The sequence below is a fragment of the Eptesicus fuscus genome, chromosome 7 (genome assembly GCF_027574615.1).
Source record: "Eptesicus fuscus isolate TK198812 chromosome 7, DD_ASM_mEF_20220401, whole genome shotgun sequence".
Lineage (NCBI taxonomy): Eukaryota > Metazoa > Chordata > Mammalia > Chiroptera > Vespertilionidae > Eptesicus > Eptesicus fuscus.
Genome location: NC_072479.1, coordinates 82499570 through 82506994, shown reverse-complemented (window position 1 = coordinate 82506994; position 7425 = coordinate 82499570). Strand labels below are relative to the sequence as shown.

At 44.9% G+C, this 7425-nt stretch overlaps 1 long non-coding RNA gene across 1 annotated transcript in view; it reads right to left on the bottom strand.

The window, feature by feature from the left end:
* Positions 1–693: 693 nt before the first annotated feature.
* LOC129149675 (uncharacterized) overlaps positions 694–7425 on the bottom strand; it is a 120488-nt gene continuing 113756 nt past the window's right edge. The window contains exon 3 of the long non-coding RNA XR_008556528.1: positions 694–737. This is a non-coding gene — a long non-coding RNA (uncharacterized LOC129149675). The remainder of the gene's footprint in view (positions 738–7425) is intronic.

The window sequence follows — 7425 nt, the reverse complement described above, 5'->3', positions numbered from 1 at the left end:
GGGCAGTTGGGGGGGCACAAGGCCTGTTGGGAGGGCATTTAGGGGGGACCAGGCCAGCAGGGGAGGGCAGTTGGGGAGACCAGGCCTGCATGGGAGAGCAGTTTGGGGGGATAAGGCCTGCAGGGGAGGACAGTCGGTGGGACCCAGGTCTACAGGGGAGGGCAGTTGGCGGGGACCAGGCCTGCAGGGGAGGACAGTTGGGAGCCAGCAGTCCTGGATTGTGAGAGGGATGGCCACCTCCATGTGGTCAAAGATGGTTGCCCCCATGTGGACACAAGATGGCTTGCAGGGGAGGGCAACTGCTCTCCCCTGCAGGCCTACCCCCCACCCCCAAAATGCAGTGGGATCGGGCCTATACAGATGGTTGTACATCCCTCAAGGGGTCCCAGATGAGAGGGTGCAGGCTGGGCTGAGGGACACCCCCACCCCTGTGCACAAATTTCATGCACCAGGCCTCTAGTTTTAAAATGTGTATTAAAAGGCAAAGAAACAAAAATCATTAAAATAGATTTGACTAAAAAGTTCATGTATTTAAATTTTTTTAATTAGTGTATTAGTCTACTAGGGCTTCTGTAACAAAATAATACATACTCGGTTCCTTAAAAAACATATAATTATTTTCTCATAGTTCTAGAAGCTGAAAAGCCCAATATCAAGATTCCAGCAAGGTTCAGTTTCTTGCTTGCAGACAGTGGCCTTCTCACTGCATCCTCACATGGCCCTTTCTCTGAGTGTGCCTACAGAGGAAGAGAGCTCTCTTTCTATAAGGACACTAATCCTATCGGATCAGGCCCCATCATAATGGCCTCATTTAACCTCAGTTATTTCCAGTTAGGCTCTATCTCCAAATACAGCCACACTGGAGGACTGGGGCCTCAACGTAAGAATTTGGTGGGAGGCAGATACAAATATTCAGTCCAAAACAGTAGAAGAAGTCAATATCTAATTTCAATATTTATTCTCCAATTATGGTAGCAAAGACTATATGGTATTGGCACACAGAGAGACACATAGGTCAGGAGAACAGAATAGAGAACACAGAAATAGACCCACACAAATTTGCCCAACATATTTGTTACAAAGGTGCAAAACAGTGCAAGGGAGGAAAGATAGCTTTAAAAAAATTGGTGCTGGAAGGCAGAGGAGGGGGCAGGGGGAGAGATCAACCAAAGGACTTGTATGCATGCATATAAGCATAACCAATGGACACAGACACTAGGGGGATAAGGGCATGAGCGGGGGCAGGGGGGGAGAGGAGGTAATGGGGGGATAAGGACACATATGTAATACCTTAATGAATAAAGAAAAAAATGGTGCTGGAACAAATAGACATCCACAGGTAAAAGTATAATAATAACGTTTGACCCAAGTTTCACTCCTTATACAAAATTAACTCAGAATGAATCACAGATTGCCCAGCCAGTTTGGCTCAGTGGTTGAGCATCAACCCATGAAACAGGAGATCACAGTTAGATTCCTGGTCAGGGCTCAGTCCCCAGTAGGGGGCATGCAGAAGGCAGCCAATCAATGATTCTCTCTCATCATTGATGTTTCTATTTCTCTCTCTCTCCATTCCTCTCGCTGAAATCAATAAAAACATTTTAAAAAATGAATCACAGACTTAACCCTTTGCACTCGCTTGCTTTTTTCTCAATTACTTTATTCTACTCAGGATTTAATTTTTTAAATACCCCAGATTTTACAAAGTGCGGCAGTAGAATAAAAAACTGGAGTTTCTTTTCATACAAACTTATTTATTTGGATTTTTTTATATTTCAAATTATTGATACATTCAAAGAGTAATTTGCACTCGACATCCAAGTGCAAAAGGTTAAAAGTTAAAACATAGAACTATAAAATTTTAGGAAAAAAATATAAGGGAAAATCTTCAGGATCTAGGGCTAGGCAAAGAGTTCTTACACTTGCCCTAACTGGTTTGGCTCAATGGATAGAGCGTCGGCCTTCGGACTGGAAATTCCTGGGTTTGATTCTGGTCAAGGGCATGTACCTTGGTTGCAGGCACATCTCCAGTGGGGAATGTGCAGGAGGAAGCTGATCGATGTTTCTCTCTCATCGATGTTTCTAACTCTCTATCCCTCTCCCTTCCTCTCTGTAAAAAAAAAATCAAAATATTAAAGAGTTAATATATATATATATATATATATATATATATATATATATATATAAAAGAGTTCTTATACTTGAAAAAAATATCCTATCTAATAATAGACAAATATGCAAATTGACCATACCTCTGACACACCCACAAGCCACGCCCACCATCCAATCAGAGCAAGTATGCAAATTAACCCAAACCAAGATGGCTACAGCCACAGAGAGCAAGGTTTCCTAGGTAACAGAGGAAGCCAAGCTTTCTGCCTGCCCTGGCCAGGCCTAAGCCTCCACTCAAGCTACAAAGTTTCAATTATAGAAGGTAAACAAATTCAAACAAATGGCGGCAGAATGGAGCTTGAGAGAGCAGGCCAGGGTTGCCGCCGGCAACAGGGGAAGCAAAGCTTTCCACACACCCTGGCCGGGCCCACCCGCTTAAGGCAACAAAGTTTCAATTTTAACCCCAACACAAATGGCTGCGGGCCTCGGAGGGAGCCCCAGGCTTGGCTCTGCTCCAGGCTACAAAGTTTCAATTGTAGAAGGAAAATAAATTCCAGATACCAGGGCCTCTGCTTGCATTGCCAGGGGGCGTGGCCAGCCTGCAAACCACCACAGGCCCCTCGCCTCAGGCCGCCCCATGCCCCAAGGGAACCCCACCCTGATCAGGGACACACTTCAGGGCAAACCAGCTGGCCCCCACCCCTGTACCAGGCCTCTATCCTATCTAATAAAAGAGTAATATGCATATTGATCATCACAGCAACACACAATATAGCTGCCCCCATGTGGTCAAAGATCCTGCCCCCATGTGGACACAAGATGGCCACCACAAGATGGCCAGCAGGAGAGGGCAGTTGGGAGGCACCCGGCCTGCAAGGGAGGGCAGTTGAGAAGGACCAGGCCTGCAAGGGAGGGCAGTTGGAGGTGATCAACCCTGCAGGAGAGGGCAGTTAGGGGTAACCAGGCCGGCAGAGGAGGGAAATTGGGGGCAAACAGGCTGGCAGCATAGTGGTTAGGGGTGATCAGGCTGGCAGGCAGAAGCGGTTAGGGGCAATCAGGAAGGCAGGCAGGCAAGCAGTTGGGAGCCAGCAGTCCTGGATTGTGAGAGTGATGTCCGACTGCCCGTTTAGGCCCGATCACACCGGGATCGGGCCTAAACGGGCAGTCGGACATCCCTTGAGAGGTCCCATATTGGAGAGGGTACAGGCTGGGCTGAGGGACAACCCCCCTCCGTGCACGAATTTTGTGCACCGGGCCTCTAGTATACATATATAAAAGAGTTCTTATACTTGAAAACAACAGTATAATTTGTAACAGGAAAAATTAATAAATTTGGCTTTATTAGAATCAAAAATTTAGTCTGTGAAAGACCCTGTTAATAAGATAGGAAAAAAGATATTAAACTGGAAGAAAATATGTGCAAACTACATATCCAACACAGGACTAGTAGCTGGAACATAAAGAACTCTCAAAACTTAAACACACAAGTACCCTATGATCCAAGCAATTGCAGTCTGAGTATTTATATTTTAAGAAATACCTTATATTCACACAAAATTTGTACATGAATGTTTATTGCAGCTTCATTCATAACTAGAAGCTCATTGCATGAAAAGATTCGTGCAATAGGCCTTCCTTCCCTTGGCTTCCAGCACTGGTTTTCCTCCGGCACCCGGGACCCAGTCCTTTGCTCCAGCTGGAGTCTGCCGCCTTTGCTGCACTCCAATCAGAGTCTGCCACCTTTGTCTTCACTGCAGACTCCAGCCGGAGTCTGCCATCTTTGCTGCAGACTGCCATCTTTGCTACAGACTCCAGCTGGAGTCTGCCATCTTCCTCTTTGCTGCAGACTCCGGAGTCTGCAGTCTTCATCTTCACTGCGGCTGGAGTGCCACACCTGTAGATCCCTTCGCACCCCCCCCTCTTCCTTCTCATAGCAGGCAACCTGCCCCGCCCAGACACTCTGCGCCTGGAGCAGCTGGGCAGCTGCCATCTTTGTCCTTCTAATTTGCATATTCCCTCCTGATTGCCTGGTGGGCGTAGCAGAGTGATGGTCAATTTGCATGTTTCTCTTTTATTAGTGTAGATAGTCCCAAAATGAAAACAAACAAGATGTCCTTTAATGGATAACTGGTAACATACCTCAGAATATTATTCAGCAATAAACAGGACAAACTAACTGTTGGTACACATAATTTTTCAGAGAATTATGATGCATAAAAATGGACAACCCCAAAAAGTTACATACTGTATGATTCCATCTATATAACATTCTTAAAATGTCAAAATTATAAAAATGGAGAATATGTTAATAGTTTCCAGGAATTACAGAGTGGGTGGGACAGAGGAAAGGAAGCATGGCTATAACAGGGCAACATGAACAGTTTTGTGGTTATGAAACTAGTCGGTGTCTTGATGTCAATAACCTGATGGTCATAGTCTAGAATTGTTTTTGCAAGATATTACCATTAAGGGAAACTCAGTGAAGGGTACACAGGATTTTTCGGAATTATTTCTTGCAACTGCAGGTGAATCTACAATTTTCTTCAATTTAAAAGTTTAATTTAAAAAGAGTGTTTGGACATTTCTAAAGGTCCTTCTGAATCTGACATTCTAATTGTTGCCATGATTTGTCTCTATGAGAGTATTTTCAAAAATATAATCTATGGAACATGGGTCCACCTCAAAATGCTAGTAAGCAGTCTGTGGTTAAGAAGGCTGGTTCTGTGGTCAAACAAGAGTGGACTGGGCATGAACATAATAAAGAAAACAATTTTAATCATGTCTTCTGGTGGCTCCCCATCACAGACTATCACCTCCCTAACCTGAGACACAACATGGTCAGTGACAGTATCCCATTCTCATGGCCAAAGTGATTGGTCCAGGGTGAGCATAAGACCCAACCTGAGCTAACCAAAAGCTTTCTGCCCCTGGAAGTCTCCAATTTGGAGTTGGAAGAGACTCTTGCCTCTTAAGTCATGGAGGTTGGGAAGATGTACATCTGAAGCCATGTCACCAATTTTCTGTCTGTGGTAAGTGAGGATAAAGCCACTCAGAGACAAGCAGAGCAAAGGAACAGAGAGAGTTCTGATGCTAGCCATTGAACCTCCGGAATCCCTGTGGAAAATCCACTCCTGACTTTCCCTTTATTTTAGCTCATGTATTCTTTCTTGCTTAGGTGAATTCAGGTTGGATTTTGATCACTGTGACTAAAAAATGATTTCTAATACACTCCCAGTCAGTTTCTCATTCATACCTGATCATCCTAATAAGCAGCCAAAATTGGAGCTTTTCATGTATCCTTTTAACCCATGTGGATACACTGAACACATTTTTACATTTTCATTTAAACTGATTAGCTCTCCAAGCACCTACTGGGCTCTTTATGAATGGAAGAGATGAAAGATGTGTTGTGATGAGAAGGAGTCGTGAAAGGTCTGAAGCATGGAGGGGTGCCATGTGAGGACACAGGCCGCCTTGTGGAGAATGAGGACTGTGGGGAGTTGAGAATGAGGACGAGAATTGGGCAGAAAAAGATCCTGGAAACTGGATATGCATCCACGTCAGAGTGTAAAGAGCACTGGCTTGGGAGGCTAACAGATCTGGGCTTGAATCCTGAACCCACCACCTTAGGCTAATAATTACCTGACATTTCTGAGCTGATAGCATACCTAAAGCAGCCAGCACAGTGCCTGGCAGGGAGCAGGCACTGAATAAATGTTCATCCTTTGTACTTCTTGCTGAATCTGCCTGTTCATCCACACCTCCTCCTGCCCCTGCCCTGCTCCTGCCATTGCAGGCTCACTCTCACATAGCATTTTTAAAGAGCTACTATATATTTAAGGGGTTATCCTCTCCTGTATCTTTTTTAAGGTCACAGCAGCAGAACCAGGTCATCTTCAGAGTGACTTAGCAGACTCCACCTGCACAAGGGCTGCCTTTCTCTTTTCTGGAACACAGGGAAGCCCAGTGGTCTCCTGAGCTGGGGGAGCAGGCTGCAGGAGCCTGGAGCATTGGGAGACCTGACTGAATTTGGGGGGGAGGGGTAATATTTCTATGAGGCCAGGGTGTCAAATATTAGGGAAGTGTTCCCCTAGCAGGTGTAGCTCAGTTGGATGGAGTGTCATCCCATGCACGGAAGGGTCTTGGGTTTGATTCCCCATCAGGGCACTTACTCAGGTTCCAGATTTCATCCCCAGTGGGGCATTTATGGGAGGCAACTGATACATCTCTCTCTCTCTCTCTCTCTCTCTCTCTCTCTCTCTCTCTCTCTCTCTCTCTCTCTCCCACACACACACACACACTCCTTCCCTCCCTTCCTCTTCCTCTTTCTCTCTCAAATCAATTTTTTTTTAAATATCCTCAGGCAAGGGTTTTTAAAGATTTTGGGAAAATGTTCAAGAAAGGCAGTACTGTACATGAAGATGGGTGTGATCATAATCTTTTCTCAAGGTCCCCAGCAAAGCCAATGACCCTAAGCTGTTCGCAGGAAGGAGAGGGCAGGATTAAAAGGGAAGGGCATTTTCATACAGAATGGTTGACTCCGGAAGTAAGGAATGTAGTTCCATATTATATAATCTAAAAATGCCCCCACCACCTACCCCCACCCCCACGCACAAGAGAAGGAAAGTGGGGGGAGAACCTCCCAGATATCACACAGTCAAGGCAAATGCAGCGAAATGGCTCATTGGTTACTGTGGCAACCGACTCTTCCCTGCTCCGGCTGCTTATCCCACGATCCCTCTGTCACCCTATTTTTAGACTGAAGACAACGAATGAAAAATGGCTTTAAAATATTTTTTTTTCCTTTCTGTATGTTTAAGACATGCTTAACCTTTGAAAAGGGCTCCGATGCCCACGCTCCAGTGTAGGGGCCAGACCCCTAGTCCTGATATGAACGGACGCTTCTCTGAGACCCCGACTCCTGAGCAAGGAGGTTGCAGGTTTCTTATTAGTTAAGAGGCAACAAATAAAGATGAGAAACCTGGATATCCAGGCATATAGAGCATGGCTACACATGCAAAGTAAGGTGAAGACCAAAGTCATTAAAAATAAATAAAATAACCATTTTTGAGAAAGAACTGTTTTGAATTCTTTGGCTAAGAGTGACTATGTACCTCATCTCACCTTCAGATTTAATTTTCCTCATCTGTAAAATAAAGGGGATGATGGTCTTTCAGAATTTTGAGGACCCCCAAGACTCTTTCAATTTTAAATGTTGGTTTCACCAATCTTACAGAGGAACCAAATTGGAAGAATCTACTAGGCTTTTTCTGAGAAACAGCCCCAAATCTTGTTACAGGTTTGTTTTTTGTT